This window comes from Phascolarctos cinereus, unplaced genomic scaffold, assembly GCF_003287225.1.
Source record: "Phascolarctos cinereus isolate Bilbo 61053 unplaced genomic scaffold, phaCin_HiC Scaffold_7;HRSCAF=346, whole genome shotgun sequence".
Taxonomy (NCBI): domain Eukaryota; kingdom Metazoa; phylum Chordata; class Mammalia; order Diprotodontia; family Phascolarctidae; genus Phascolarctos; species Phascolarctos cinereus.
The window spans coordinates 47,399,075-47,416,316 of NW_027556180.1; the positions used below are offsets into that span (position 1 = coordinate 47,399,075).

Below are 17,242 nucleotides of genomic sequence, written 5' to 3' on the forward strand. Positions count from 1 at the left end.
CATAGAAATAATACAATTTAGAAAAAAATGGTAACTGCTCTGATTTCTTGTTCTGGACTCAAAACCAGCTGAGTGAGATGTGTCAAGCCAGTCAAGGGTTTTGGCAGCTCTGGTAAAGAAAGATTTAATGTTTCACTGAACAAGTTACAAATTTGAGGGCTTGAAAAGAATTGTGAAATCAGACACATGACTCTTAGACAAAGCTCTTGAAGTGACTCATCCCAAGTTCTAGGGTGAATTCACTGGCCACTTAAACTTTTCATGCTTTGGTTTCCCTAATTCCCAGCTCGAGAAAGATACTTTCTCCAACCTCAGAGGGTTAATGGAATCAACTGCGATTATTTTCTCTAAAATGGGAATTCATAAGAGGGGGGAAGGGAATAAGCATTTATATATTATTTACTATTGCCAGGCACTGTGCTAAGCACTTTTACAAATATTATGTCTTTTGATCTTTACAACAACTCTGGGATGTAGATTTTATTATTATCCCTATTTTATAGATAGGGAAACTGAGGCAAACAGAGGTTAAGCAAATTATTCAGGGGTTTGTTACTGTTTTTCAGTCATTTCAGTTATGTCCGACTCTTCATGACCCTGTTTGGGGTTTTCTTGGCAATGAAACTGGAGTGGTTTGCTATTTTATTCTCCAGTTCATTTTACTGATGAAGTAAACAAGGTTTACTGATGGGCAAACAAAGTTAAGTGACTTGCCCAGGGTTACGTAGCTATTAAGTGTCTGGGGCTGGATTTGAATGCAGGTCTTCCTGACTCTAGGCCCAGTGCTTTATACACTGCACTACTATGGAATGTTAACTAAGTAAACAATATTTATTATTATTAATTAGTATTTGGAAGAGGAAGAGGAAGAAGAGGAAGAGGAGGAGAAGGAGAAAGAGGAATAGGAGTAGCATTAGCATTAATATCATAGATTATGTAGTGTAGGGGAAAGAAACCATAACCTGAAATGTGGTAGATCTATATCTGAGTCCCATCTCTGACACCCCTTGGTTTGGTGGGCCTGAACAACTGTTTTCATTTCTCCCTCCACACCCCAAGCAACTCTCAAAAACAATAAGTTTCAGAGTAATTGCTTACCTGCATTGGTAGAAAGTGCCCCTCACTAGGAGTTGTCTTCCCCCCCCCATCATTTTTATTTTATCGAAATTCAACCAAACCACTAGACTTCTGGTTTTCTCATCATTCATTAGTTCATATGCCAGACACTTAATGCAATTAAGATACTGTACAAGTATTAAATAATACTCAAGATACTTTAGAAAATAATTTCTTAGATGGAGTGTGGTATAGTGGAAAGAACACTGGATTCAAATCCTAGCTGTGGGACTTCAGAGATAGCTAGGTGGCACAGTGGGTAGAGTGTTAGGCTTGGAGTCAGGAAGACCTGAGTTCAAATCCAACCTCAGACATTTACTAGCCCTGTTACCTTGGGCAAGTGACTTAAGCATTGTTTGCCTCAGTTTACCCAACTGTAAGATGGGAATAACAGTAGCACCTACCTTGCAGGGTTGTTCTGAAGATCAAAGGAGATAATATTTGTAAAGCTCTTAGCATAGTGCCTGGCTATGCAGTAGGTGCTAGATAAGTTCTTATTTGCTTTTTTACTGACCATGTGATCTTCAGTCAGTCACTCTTTGGCCCTCAGTTTCCTCATCTGTAAATTGAAGGGGATTGGATTATCTGACTTCTGACATCTCTTCCACTTCTGAATCTATAACCCTGTATGTGCAACATTGGTGAGGCAGTAAGGATTTTTTTTTTTTGTAATTGATAGCCTGATTCCCACCGGCCCCCTGGTCTACGAATTTCTCTTACTTGTCATTCATCAAAAGAAGGTCTCAGTCATTTTTCTGTGAAGTTAAGCCTCTGATCCTACAGATGAACTTCCTGTCCTTTCTAGCCACTTTCCTGGGACTTTTCTTCTGTTCTTTTCTTTCCTTTAAGCTCCTAAACCTTGAATTATATTTTTGGTTTGTTCTTAGGAATACCATTTTTTTTAAGAGCTCCTTCTGAAACTCCTGTGAATTCTAAGATTTAATTTAAGTTCATTGCACTCTTCTCTTGGCTACACATATGGAAAGCTTAGTTGTGTATGCAGGAGTTTTTAATTTGATCCCATCTATAGATATTTTACTTATCAGATACATCCTTTCCAAAGAGGCACTTGTGATCTTTTATTTCCCTTTGTCATTTTCAATCACAATTACAGTTACAATCTTAAAAAAAAAAACCAATCAGCTATCTATTTTCAGTTGGGCACTCTTTAAACTTTTAATCTGAGGTTGCAAAATGGTAACCAACTATTCCTTGATTGTCTTTAGGCATCTTTTTTGAAATAGCTTATTTTTCTGATGAAATGTAAGCTAAGATAGACATCGATTGAACTGACCATTATGCGTTACTGGCAATACCACTGTTGGGGGTTAGCATCAAGGCATTAGACTTATTAATATGACCTTATGACTTTAGTTTAAGCATTTCATTTAAAGAAAAACAAATTCAGCTCATCACTAGTTGCAATGCCTAGGCTTAGAAGAAAGCTGTCCAAACAGCCCAAGCGTGTGGGTAGGGCCAAATTGGAGAATAAAATAACAAACAATTCTGGTATCTTTGCCAAGAAAGCTGCAGAAAGGCATCAAGAAGAGTCAGACATGACTGAAAACTGCTAAACAACAGAAAGGCTGAATGGGTTTTAAAAAGATTCCAGGGTGGCTTTGTTGTCTGAATGGATATGGGGACCATTTTGAGTTTAATTATAGTAGTTGAAGTAGTGCATAAATGGCTCGTGACTTTGGTTGGTGGTGGGAGGACAGAGCTTTGGGGACTTTGGTGGATGGTTTGCATGGTGGCTGGGGTGACCCATTATGACCCAGGATCACAGGGAAGAGCGCTGGGGACAGAGTCAGACGCCCTATGTTTGAGTCCTGCTTTTGCTAGTAACTACCCACGTGATGTTGTTCAAATCATTTAACATCTCAGCCTCAGTATTCTAATCTGTAAAATAATGGTATTAGATCAGACACTCATGAAGGTCCATCCAGATATAAATCTATGCTCCTAAGATCTTGTGATTTAGAGCAGGAACTGGCCCCTGAGACTGTCTAGTCCATCTGACACCCTCATTTTACAAATGAGGAAACTGAAGCCTGAAGAAGTTACATACCTAAGGTAAAGGTACACATGTGTAACAGGGCCAGGATTTGAACCCAAGCCCTTCACATTCAGTGCCCTTTCCATATCATCACCCACCCTCTATGTTGGCTTCTGTTCTGTACTTTCTTATCTACAAGATAGCAAGCTCTAAAACAGGTCTTTTAGGAACTGTGTGTGTCACAAGTAGCCAAAGTGTAAAACTTCAAGCTTTCTGCAGTGGATACATTCTGATTTGTCCTTTGGAGGAGATCAAAGTACTTCATTATACCAGCTCCTTTGCAGACACAGCACGCCCAAGGTTCTCTGTTTCAGAAACAGTGTGTGAGGGGTACACACTCAGGAGAGGGCCTAACTTTCTGCTAATTACAATGGTCAGAGCTGCCTTGTGAGGGCTGAGTTCCCTATCACTGGTGGTATTCAAGTGGAGTCTGGGTATTGCTTGCTAGGAATGTTTTATCTGTAATTTCCCTTCCTTCTGAGAGTCTACAATTCCACAAGGCTGGACAACTAAATAAGTTGCAGGAAAGCCTCACAGAAATACTGGTGGTGCGGGAAGTAGCATGCATTTTTTGGCAGTTCATAGCCCTGTATTCCCTTCTCCCCTCATAGTCCTATGATGCCATTCATGGAAAATTTCCTGTTTTGGCTCAATAGAAGCTTTGCCGGAGCAAGTTTTATCCTGTAGCAAAGGATAAAAGCAAATAAAATATAAATCAGGCCAGAAGCAAGCCACTTACAGGTCAGGGCCACTACAGATGTTGCTCTAAGGCATACCATGTTTATTCTTACCTCTGAACTCTTGCTCAAGCTGTGCCACCTTCCTGGCTTGCCTTCCTCAGTTCTTTCTTCATATATAAATAAGTGGCTTTTGGGTCTCTATATTTTCCCATTCAAACCTCATTCCTTTTCTTTTAATATATTCTGGTTCTAAAAAGATATGCTGGTTGCAGAAGCTGAAAAGAGTTGTAAATGTCACATGCTTGTTCACAACTCAGCATTTTATGTTTCTGTTGTCTGTTGACAAGCAATTATTAACCACCTTCAATGTGCCAGGCACTTTACTAGGTGATGGGTGTTGCCCATCAGAAGAAGAAAGAGAACAATCTGGTGTATAGCCTCCCTCAGTATCAGAATGTTCAGTTAGTAGGGCATAGAATTACAGATTTAGAGTTGGAAAGAGCCTCAGTAACTTCATTTTAAGGATGAGGTAATTGAAGACCAGATAGGTTAAATTATTTGTCCACAAGGACATAAAAATGGCAGATCCTCTGACTCCCAGTCAATCACTCTTTCCATCTCAGTCTGCTACTGCTGCCCATGGCTTACTGATTGTAATGCCCCTCACCCCCACCACTTAAGACTTAGGATGATGGGACCTTTTATTTGCATGTACATCTGAGGCCTCAACCTTCATGCTATCTGATCAGCCACTATGGCTTTGACTGACTCTTATCAAATTCTCCCTTGGCACAGTGGATAGAGCACTGGCCCTGAATTCAGTAGGACCTGGGTTCAAACACGGCCTCAGACCAAACACTTGACACTTACTAGCTGTGTGACCCTGGGCAAGTCACTTAACCCCAATTGCCTAAAAAAAAAATTCTTCCAATCCACAAAAGGGCTTATTATGAGGTTGGAAAAGGAAAATTCCCTGAAACCAACAGCACATGACTAAAATAAACCAAAGCCGGTCAAGGTGAAACCTTTGAAGTTAATTGAACCTGATATATTTAACTTAAGAAGGATCCAAGCTCTGAAAATTCATTTGATATTATTTTAGTCAATCAACAAACATTTACACCCCCTATGTGCCAGACACTGAGCTAAGTAGGTACTAAACTGGCAGGGGATTTGTCAAGCAGTGGGTATAGGTTATCCCTTTTCTCTGTGAGCAGTTTGGTGTCCTGGACACAAATAAACTATAGACACAAACAATGAACTTTGCCGCATGGTGGGAAGTAACCGACTCTGGTATTTATGTAGAGACACGGCTCTTTTCTCAGTGACTTTGTAAATGAAGTTGCATGCTTGGTCATTCAGAAGGCATCGCTAAGTAAACACTCATGGTAAATGGGGATTTCTTTATGGCTAATGGAGTTGGGAGGAGGGGAGAGGGACACTGGAAGGTCCTCCGTGCCCCAGAATATTTCATCAACTAGCCTTCCATTACGCCTGAAATTCCACCATTAGAGCCAAAGCATGTCAAAGTTAGAACCAGTTATAGGTATCGTTCATTAAATCCAGTAGTTTCAGAATCACATGATCATAGTTTTAGAACTTGAAGGGATTTTGGAGACTGTCCAGTCTAACCTCATTTTATAAATCAGGAAACTAGACCCTAAGACTAGTGTTCTTAATCTTTTTTTTTTTTTGTGATATGAAACTCTTTGGTATTATGGTGAAGCTTACAGACCCCCTTCCTGTAATGATGTTTTTAAAAGCAAAAAATAAAATGCAAAGGAGCACACAAACAAACAAACAAAAAAAGAATCCAACTCAGCCTTCAGAATGGAGTGCTAAGTGATTGGCCATCTCGTTCCGGGTGTTTACATAAGATAACGCAAAAAGAAAGATTATCACTATCTGCAGCTTCCTCCTCTCTCTCCAGGAACCTTCTTCATGTGATAAGAAATGACTAATTCAGGAGAAAATAATGAAAATTTGACTTTTGCAGTTCTAGTTGGAAAAGAGAAGCCCCTAAGACCTTATGAACACATGCCAAGGTCTAAGCACGAGAGACTCAAGAAAACAAACATGTTTCTGAGAAAAAGGGCTGTCAAAGGGCTTGGGTTTTTATTAGGAGGCCAGAGAGTAAATGAGGGAAAAGAATGAGGGGAGAGCTTGGCTCAAGAGAGCAGGAACTGTCAGTCTTTAAAGGCCCTGTGGGTTGTGTGAGAATGCTTCCCCTGACATAAACTTTTCCTTCTTGGCCGATGGACATACATTTTTTTGTAGCTATGTAAAACCCGCCGGGGAGGGGAGAAAGAAGGGTGAGTCAGCTGTACCTACATGCTTGCATTTGCTGTAGCTACATATATACTGTAGTCATCTGTAGCTATATAAATATGGCGCAATCTGCTGCATACAGTTAACTCTGGCAAACGACCAGGCTCCTTCCAAATAAATATTTAAAAGTATGGTGGAATCGAGATGAGCTAGCCCTCCTGTACTTGAGGCTATTTATAAACAAAAATACTTAGGATTCTGTGAAAGCCCCAAATACCTTTCACCAAGAATATTTTGAAGTCATCTTATCCATATTTCAAGTAAAACAGAGATAAAAACCACAAGCATCAACTGTAGTTCATTTCAGGAAAAATCAAATGAAAATAAATGTGAAAGAATGCATTGGATTTCATATTTCTGTTAGATAATGTTGAATCCTTCATACCTCTGCTGAATTAGTCTTCTGAAACATCACTTTCATTGTACCATTCCCCTGCTTAAGTATTTGTAATAAGCTCAAAGCATACGTCGAATTGTCTAGCTCACCTGTCCAATGGGACCTTATCTCTTACTACTCCTCAACATGAACTTTTGAATCTGGCTGAAATCTTTTGTTTCCCTATGATCTTTTCTCATTCTTCTCTTCCTTTTTACCTGGCTTCCCCCCCAACACATACATCCTAGACTTCTTCTTTCCCATTCTAAGACTACTTTCTATCATATACTCTGCATTTACTTTTTATGTATTGATTTATATATATATTACCTCTCCCATTGGAGTATGAGCTCTTTAATGGCAATAATTTTTTCCCCTTCCTTTTTTATTTCTATCTACAGTGCTTGGCACATAGAAAATTCTAAATAAAGCTTGAATGGATTCTTACCTCTGCATACATATTTATGCTATTCTCTCTGCCTAAAATGTCCTTCCCATGCCTTTCTCTTTGTCCAGATCCTTTAGGTCAATTTCCTCTATGAAGTCTTCTTTGATTAGCCCATATTGTCTATCTCTCTTCTAAACTCATAGCTCATAGTCTGAATCTGTTTACAAGTTGTTTTCCTTTAGTAAAATAAAAACTTGTAGAACTGCACGGGGACTATTGATCATTTTATCATCCTAGCTCTAGTCTCATATACATAGTTGACACTTAATGAATGCTTGTGGGACTGGATTGATTTATGACAGCCTCATACAAATGCTTCTCTCTCCCTCATCCTCCAAAGCCAATCAATTGCCAAGTGTTATCTTTTCTACCTCCACAAGATCTCTGGCATCCAAATTCTGAGGCTCCCTTGGGCCTCTAGGATGAAATTCAAACTCATCTTTTTGGCATTTAAGGCCCTTCACAAACTTGCTCTGACCTAAATAAGTCTCTGGACCTATTTCACATTAATCTCCCTGATATACTCTATGTTCCAGACAAACTGGCTATTCCCCAAACATAACAGTCCATCTCTGACCTCTGTACCTTTGCATAGGCTCTCTTACGACTGGAAGGCTCTTTATCTTCACTTCTGCTTTTTGGAAGCCCTATCTCCTTTTGATGCTCAGCACACATACCAGCTCTCCTACATGACTGTATTTTTTGCTTACTTATATATCTTACTTTTATAAATTTTATGTCCACTTATCTGTTCTCTATTGTATGTTTCTCCCTAGTAGAATGTAAGCTCCTTGAGGGTATGACCTGTGTTCTATTCATTCATTTATTTATCTAGCTATTTATTAATTCATGTGTTTATCATCTATCTATCTATCTATCTATCTATCTATCTATCTATCTATCTATCTATCTATCTATCTATCTATGTTTGTTTGTATATCCTCCAGGCTCTAGTATAATGCTTGACACACAGGCATAAATACTTAGTTGAACTGTGAATTTTTAGAAAATACTTGTTGAAGTTAGAGCCAAGATGGTGGAATACTGGTGGTGTCTGAGGCTGGATTGAACTGAACTCTCCTAATATTCTCCTCTACATAACTTTAAAATAACTCCTAAAATAAAATTTTGGAGTGGCAGGACCAACAAAAGGTCAGACTGGGACTTTTTCTAGCCTATGGCAATTTACGAGGTCAGCAGAATCTGTCTGTGACAGCGGGGTTGGAGCCAGCACAAGCATAGGACAGCGGAGGACCTGGTCACAGTTCCAGGGCCAAGAGGAGTGTCAGCACTTGTGGCTGAAGTGGAGCAGGGACCTCTCCTGGGTAAAGACCAGAAAACAGACCAGGAGCAGCGACCATATTTCTTCCTATATCATACCACCTCGGAAGCACCAAAAACTTGCTGACCTCAAGAACTAGCTCTGAAAACAGTAGCATGAAAAAGTCTGAACCTTGAGACAGTGCATCCCCACTCCCAGGTAGCAGAGTCCAACTATAATATGAAATTTAAAGTCAAGAAATAGGATGGGGAAATGAACAAACAACAACAACAAAAAGAACTTGACCATAAAAAGCTATTACAGTGGCAGGGAAGAGCAAGACATAAATTCAGAAGACAACAATGTGAAAACAGCAACAAACAAAGCCTCAAAGAAAAATGCTAATTGGACCCAAGCCTACAAAGAATTCCTGGAAGCATTAATGAAAAAGATAAGAGTGGCAGAGAAAAAAACTGGGAAAAGAAATGAGAGTGATGTAAGAAACTTATGAAAAGAGAACTTACAGTATGGTAAAAGAGAAACCAAAAAAATACTGAAGAAAATAACACCTTAAAAAACAGAATTGGCCTAATGGCAAAAGAGGCATAAAAATTAACTGAAGAAAATAATTCTTTAAAAATTAGAATTGGGCAAGTGGTGTCTCATGATTCTATGAGGCATCAAGAGACAGTAAAAGAAATTCAAAAGAATGAAAAAATAGAAGAAAATGTGCAATATCAGAAAAACAACTGACCTGGAAAATAGATCAAGGAGAGATAATTTAAGAAATATTGGTCTACCTGTTTATCCTCTCTCTCTCTCTATCCTGTCCCTTCTTAAAAGTCTGCTTTGCTTCTGACCACTGTTTTACACTGACTTTAATCCTCCTTGCCTTTTATAATTCCTACCTCCACATTTCTTATCACCTTCCCTTCTTATTTTCCTACTGGATAAGGTAAATTTCTATACCCAACTGAGTGTATAAATATATTCTTCCATCTTTGAACCCATTCAGATGACAGTGAAGTTCCAGCATTGCTTGCTATCCCTCCTTTTTTTCCTCAACTATAAAATTCTTTCTTTCAAGCCTCTTTTATGTGAGTAAATTTTCCTCATTCTATTTCTCCCTTCTCCCTTCTCCCAGTGCATCCTTCTTTCTCACCCCTTCATTTTGGGGAGAGGGGATCATCTCATTGGCTGAATTTTTCTATTTTTGTTGTTGTTGTTGTTGTTATTATTGCAGCTAAGTGGGGCCAGAGTGAATAGAGCCGGAGTCAAGAAGACTCATCTTCCTGAGTTGAAATCTGGCCTCAGACACTTATTAGCTGTGTGACCCTGGGCAAGTCAATTAACCTTGTTTGCCTCAGTTCTTTATGTGTAAAATGAGCTGGAGAAGGAAATGTCAAACCACTCCAGTATCTTTCCCAAGAAAACTCCATAAAGGGGTCACAAAGAGTTGGATTTGACTGAAATATCTGAACAATAACAGACATCATATTTCAAGAAATTATAAAGGAAATCTGCCCTAATATTTTAGAACCAGAAGGTAAAATAGAAACTGAAAGAAACCACCAATCACCTCCTGAAAGAAATCCCAAAATGAAAACTCCCAGGAATCTTATAGCCAAATTCCAGAGCTCTCAGATCAAGGATAAAATATTGCAAAGAGCCAGAAAGAAACAATTCAGATACAGTGGAGCCACAGTCAGGATCATGCAAGATTTAGCAGCTTCAACATCAAAGAAGCAGAGGGCTTGGCATATGATATTCTGGAAGGCAAAGGAGCTAGTATTAAAACCAAGAATAACCTACCCAGCAAAACCGAGTATAATCCTTTGGGGGGAAAAATGGATATTTAAAGGAACAGAGGACTTTCAAGAATTCCTGGTGAAAACTGGAGCTGAATAGAAAATTTGACATTCCAACACAAGTGAAGCATAAAAACATAAACATGAAACAGTAATCATAACAGATTTAAACTGCTTATGTTACCATATGGGAAGATGATATACATAACTCTTAAGAACTTTATTATTATTAGGGCAGTTAGAAGGAGTCTATATAGACAGAGGGCATGAGTGTGAGGTGATGGGATGATCCCCTCTCCCCCAAAATGAAGGGATGAGGAAGAGGGATACACTGGGGGAAGGGAGAGGGGAGAGATGCAATGAGGAAAATTTGCTCACATGAAAGAGGCTTGCAAGGAAGAATTTTATAGTTGAGGAAAAAGTGGAGGGGTGGCAGGTGATGCTTGAACTTCACTCTCATCTAAATGGGTTCAAAGAGGGAAAAATATATTTATGTACTCAGTTGGTTATAGAAATTTACCTTGCCCAATAAGGAAATAAGAGGGGAAGGTGGTAAGAGACATGGAGGCGATGATATAAAAGGGAAAGAGGATTAAGGTCAGCATAAAACAGTGGTCAGAAGCAAAACCAATTTTTGAGGAGGGACAAGATAAAAAGTGAGAGAAGATAAACAGAAGAAAGTAAGGTAGAAGGAAATACACAATAATACTAACTCTGAATGTGAATGGGATAAGCTCACCCATAAAATGGAATTCGATAGCAGAATGATTTAGAAAACAGACTCCAACAATATGTTGTTTATAAGAGACATACTTGAAACAGAAAGACACACACACAAAGTTAAAGGACTGGAGCAAAATCCAATATGCTTCAGTTGAAATCAAAAAGGCAGAGGTAGCAAATATGATCTCAGAGCAAAAGCAAAAACAGACCTAATTAAAAGAGATGATCAGGGGAACGACATTTTGCTAAAAGGTACCATAGACAATGAAGTAACATCAAAAAAATTTACAAGTTTCTCTGATAAAGACCTTTGATAAAGTGAACTGAGTCAAATTTATAAAAATAAAAGCTATTCCCTAATTGATAGATGGCCAGAAGATGAACAGAAGAAATCAAAGTTATTTATAATCATATGAAAACATTTTCTAAATCACTCTTGATTAGAGAAACGTAAATTTAACAATTCTGAGGCATCACTTCATACCTATCAGAAGTGACAAATACTGGAGAGGATGAGAAAAAATAGGTAGACTAATAAACTGTAATTTGGAACTATGCCCAAACGGATATAAAACTGTGCATACCCTTTGACCCTGCAATACCACTACTAGGTCTGTACCCCAAAGAGACCAAAGAAAAAGAAAAAAGGACCTACAGGTTAAAAAACAATTATAGCAACTCTTTTTTTTGGTGGCAAAGAGTTGGAAAATGAAAGGATGCTCATCAGTTGGGAAATGGCTGAACAAGCTGTGGCATACGATTGTGGTGGAATACTATTGTGCTATAAGCAACGACTGGGGGTGATTTCAGAAAAAAGATATGGCAAGACCTGTATGAACTGATGCAAATAGAAATGTGAAGAACCTGGGGATCATTGTACATGGTAACAGCAATGTTGTAATGATGATCAACTGTCAAAGACTTTGCTACTATGATCAATACAATGACCTGAGACAATTCCAAATGACTCATAATGAAAAACTATTCACATCCGGAGAATGAACTGATGAACTCTGAGTGCAAATTTAAGTTTAATTTTCTTGCTTTCTTTATTCTTTTTTGTGATATGGCTAATATGGAAACATGTTTTGCATGATTCCACATGTATAATCAATTGATATCACTTTGCTTGCCTTCTCAGTGTGTGGGTGAGGGATAGGCAAGAAGGAGAGAATTTAGAATTCAAAATTTAAAAAAGAAATGAATGTTAAAAATAAATAATAAATATTAACAAAAAAAGAAAAGTCACATTGGATTGAATTAAATTATTGTTCTCCTATATATTTCCTTATGTACAAATGCTGTCTCCCCAATAAGATTTTAAGCTCTTCTCAAGGATAAGGATCATGTCTTCTTTTGGATTCTGCATTGAGTCAAGCCTCATTCTAGACACATAATAGCTTATCAACAAATATTTGCTAGTTCCTTGATAACTTACTGAACTGAGACAGCCAGAGAATTTCAGTGGGACAGGTATAATGGCCCTTGGAATTCAAAAGTGGCTTCAAATATGGCAGGAGTGGAGAGGCACCATTTCTTTCCCCTGCCCTAGGCATTCTGTAGTGGTCATTTTCCAGAATTTTTTGAGATCAGAGCTCTGAGAGAGTTCCTGACATTCTAACTGATTCTTCTGGGTGGCTGGTAGTTAGACTGAGAACCTGACTTAGAAACACTGTTTTGAGAGGTGGTAGCAGACCCAGCAAAGGAGCTAAGAAGGCGACTGTAGGAGGGCAACAATATGGAGCAAAGTCCACCCACTTCCTAATAATTCTAATTCTTGTCTACGGTATCTTATTCCATCCAGAATACAGAGAGGAAACATGGAATGGACTAAAAGCTGGACTTGGAAAAGGGGAAGACCTAGCTTTGAGTCCCACTTCTCACATTGCTGGATATGTGACCCCAACAAATTCATGGAATCTCTTTGAGCCCCAGACTTTTCTACTAAGTTACAAATGAATTTTGCCTTGATTAGAATAATAAAAATAATAACAATACCTCTTATTTATAGGGCATTTAAAGTAGTGCTTTAACCCAACTGGACATTCAGTCTGGTACCACATAAACTAGAATTTTAATCCAGAGGATTAATAATGAATAATAATCTGTTGTAATGAAGACAGTAACATAACCCTAGTTCCAATCCCAGGTATGCCATTAATTAGCAGGTTGACTTTGAGAAAGTCATTTAGCGTTTTGATTTGTCAAAAAAATGTAAATGCAAAATAAGGAGGTCAAATTAGGTGATTTCTAAGGTCCTTTCCAGCTCTGATATTCTCCAATCCTAATATAGAGATAATGAGATGAGACTTAGTATATGTTATTGTAAGCCAATGTTGTCAAACTCAAATAGAAACCGGGGCCATTAACAATAATGATCCCTGCAGGCCATAAATTGATTTAGAAAATCACATATTAGCATTATCTATACTCTACTGTATTTTATATATTTTGTTAGATATTTCTTAATTATGTTTTTATCTTGTTTAGCAGCCTTCAAGAATGTTGTACTCTATAGGCTACCCATTGGACACCTCTCCTGTAAGCTGGTTGAGTATAGGGGCTTTGACTTTCGTTTCACACATAACTCCCCAAAGTTGCTTTTTAAAGGTACTCCATAAGCATTTATTTGATTTATTGTTTTTAATAGGAGTCTCCCAGATTGGGCTGAATTCTTGTCTTCTGCTTAAACTACTTGTGTTTTTCTTCTCACCTATGTTTCCATTTATTATCCTGGTAATTTCATCAGCTCTGTTTCTACTTTGGTTGGACTCAAGATGACAGAATTGAGCTCCAAAGCTGTGAACTTAGTGGTCAGTTCTTTTATCTCAAAATATAGAGCAGAAAAAACAAACAAACCTGGTAGAAATAGTTACAGCACAGCAAACATTACAAATGCTTTTAGCATACTAGTTACATAGTCAATGTCCAGTCATTGTTTTGGGATTGGTGATTGGTTAATTAGTTTTTCATCTGATGGTAAGCTATCTTCTCTCTCTTGTACATCACTGTCATAGCCAGGTGTACCTGGCAGAAGAATGTTTTTGCCTAACTTGTGCACAGAGGGAATGTGGTAATGGAAACCTGGCTTTACGGTCTAGAAAAGAGATGTGTCCAGGACTGGGAATGGGGCCAGAAATCACATAACCGAGTTTTCTTCTGGGTTAGATTCTCCTAGTTTGGCTTCCCTTATACTATTCAAATGGTTGAGAACTACTTTACACAACAGCTGCAGGAGCCCTGACTCTTGGGAGAAAGAAAGAATATATCAACTTCTCATCACTCAAAGTTTTGTTTGAACCTTCTGGGTTGGAAAGAAATGTTTCTCATTATGTTTACTTAGTCCACTTGCATTAAAGCGGTTTTAAAATCTCCCCAATTCTCCTTCATTCTTTCATCCTCTCTCAGTATTTCAGAAAATTAGATTCTCCACCTCTATCTGGAAGTACCTTTGAAGGAAGTGACTACTCTACCTGGGGAAGGGTTACTGCTCACTTTCGTGATTTTCTCGCTTTTTAAGTGAGAAAAGCCATTTGTAAAAAAAAAAGTATTTATGGCCCATGTCCCCCTATAATTTATTTGTATTACTTTAGGTAGAAAAGGATTGTTTGACTAAAACCATCTGATCTCTAAATCTTGGGTTTTTTCTTGAACCAAATTCCTGCAGGAAATAGGGAATATAGTGCATGCCATTCTGAAGATAGAATTTATTTACAGGATTCTTTTTTATTGAGAACAATTCTGAGACTTTAGAGTAGTCCAGGATACTAGGTGGTCAGTGTACAGAGCCATTTGGCTTATAATATAACCTTAATTTTAAAAGGTTTTAAGTGTATACTGCCAGAAATAATAAAATCTATCTGGATCCTCAGGAGACAATAGGATATGTTGGCAGGAAGAGATGGAAGAAATCTCAGAGGAATGTTTTGAGATAAGGCTTCCTTCATTAGTTTTAATATGTTTGCTTACATAGTAAGCTGTCCCTGAAAAAACTAGATGTGTTGATTAATTTTGAAAAGTAATCATTTTAAGTTTTTCATTTTGGTATCTTACTCATTAATAACTTTAGGTATATAATTGGTTTAACTTGACATTTTTCTTTAACTATTTTTAAAAAACAAAATAGCTCAAGATCTCTGCTATTTTGTGGTTTACACAGATTTACAGTTTGTAAAAGTAGCCAGCTCCTCCTAGTCTTTTTCCTTTTTCTTGCATAGTAGAACCCAATCCCACTCAACCCAAACTCAGTCAAACCAAACCAAGTCAAGCCAAACCAAGTCAAGCCTACAAACATGTCTAAGTGCCTACTGTATGCAAGGAACTGGGGAAATGAAGACACAACAAAACAAAACTATTCCTCCTAGCAAGGAGCTTACATTCTACTGAGGAGTAGATACACTATTTTAATGGATAATAGTGTGAAAATGGGCTCCCTTGATCGGAATACAGCAGAATTTGAAACTATTCACTTGGTAACACAATAGTTCTGAGATAATTAGAAAGTTGAAATATTGATGGATTCCTAAGAACATTCCACTGAGAATGAGGACAACCAGGTTCTAGCCTAGTCTAGTCTGATCTAGATATGTTTGTAATTGTGATGTGATCTTGGAAAAATCACTTTCCCCTCTTTGGGCCTTATTTTTGTCACCTTTGTAATGACAGGATCAGTCACTGAGGTCTCTTTCAGCTCTAATATTTATGAACTATGTAGTTCTTTACGGGATGTAGTCAGAAAACCCAAGGATCATGGGATTTAGATGAGAAAGGAACCTCAGAGATTATTTAACCCAACATTCTCATTTTGCAGTTGAGGGAACTGAGATGAGGCCCAGATTGCTGCGTGACTGTCCCGCAGTATAAATAAGTTGCAGAGCTAGGATTCCGACTCAGATTCATTGACTCTAAATCCAGGGTTCTTTCCACTTTACTACATGGCTTCTCTTCTATGAGAAGCTTAAAAATGCATTAAAAGAATGTCTATGTCAATTTTGGTTTACATATGGAAAAAAAAATTAGAGTGATCCAAAGAAGAATTAGACTTTTTCATTTTGGTCCTAGAGGGCAGAACTAGAGTCAATGAGTAGAGGTTGAAAGAGGAAAATTGGTGTTGGACAAGAAAAATAACTTCCAAACAATTAAAGCTGGTTAAAGATGGTCTGGTCAGCCTTGGGTGGTGCTAGTCTTCCCATCATTGGGGGCCTTTAGACAAAGGCAGGGCATCCACTGGCACTGGAGATGTTGTAGAAAGGATACATGGTCAAGTATGGGATTGCACTAGTGAGCCTAAGAAATCTGAGATTCTATGACTCTGTATCTTCTAGCTACTCCAATCGTATTTTTCTTTTCTTCTTTTTCTTTCTTTCTTTCTTTCTTTCTTTCTTTCTTTCTTTTTTTGGGCAATTGGGGTTAAGTGACTTGCCCAGGGTCACACAGATAGTAAGTGTCAAGTGTTTGGTCTGAGGCCGGATTTGAACTCCGGTCCTCCTGACTTCAGAGCCGGTGCTCTATCCACTGTGCCACCTAGCTGCCCCTCTATTTTTCTTTTCAAAAATATTTGCAGTTACACAATTCATTTAGTAAAAACAGAAAACAAACTGCCCCAATACAAAAGAAAATATTCCACCTTTTACAGTTGCTGAGTTTACGTATTGACTGTTCCGAAGTATTAGTCATATGGGTAAGCCAATATGTGTGTGTGCGTGTGTGTGTGTGTGTGTGTGTGTGTGTGTGTATCTATCTATCATCCTTTAAATGATAAAATATTTTGGCTTGGATAAATGAATAAATCTCACACAGTTTCTCTGTGGAACAAGAGTTTGTATTCCCGCAAGCCAAATGTTTCCTTAATTTCTAATTTTTCAGTTTTATTCTTCCTGAATTGGAACTAGCCATTTTATCACTATCTGTTATTTGTGTACTGCCTTGGGATATTTCTTATATTATCGCATTAAATTGTCATTTATCTCTTGTAGTGATTTCATTGGTATAGGGAACTCCCAGATGAGGAAATTCCCTCTACTAAAGTGAATTGGCACTCTTTTCTCTATGACTTACAGTCTTAGAGAATTGCTTAGAACATTGAGAAGTTAAGTGACTTGGCCAGGGTCATATAGGCAATATGATACCCAGGGTCATACAGCTAGCATTTATATAATGCTTAAGTGTCTGAGGTCACATTTGAACTTAGGTCTTCCTGACTAGATCCATCACTCTTTCCTGTACCATCTAACTGCGTTGTTGAATCAGAGGTAAGACTTTAACATAGTTCTCTGTGGCTGCAAAGCCTGATCTATCTACTGTCATGTACTCACGTTCAGTCGTGTCTGACCCCACCATGACCCCATTTGGGGTATTCTTGGCAGAGATACTGAAGTGGTTTGCCATTTCCTTCTCATTTCACAGATAAGGAAACTGAGGCAAAAAAGGTTAAGTGATTTGCCCAA

General features: G+C 38.1%; 1 protein-coding gene across 1 annotated transcript in view; it reads right to left on the reverse strand.

The window, feature by feature from the left end:
- CPB1 (carboxypeptidase B1) overlaps positions 1-17,242 on the reverse strand; it is a 43,824-nt gene that overhangs the window by 5,896 nt on the left and 20,686 nt on the right. The gene's annotated exons all lie outside the window — the stretch shown is intronic.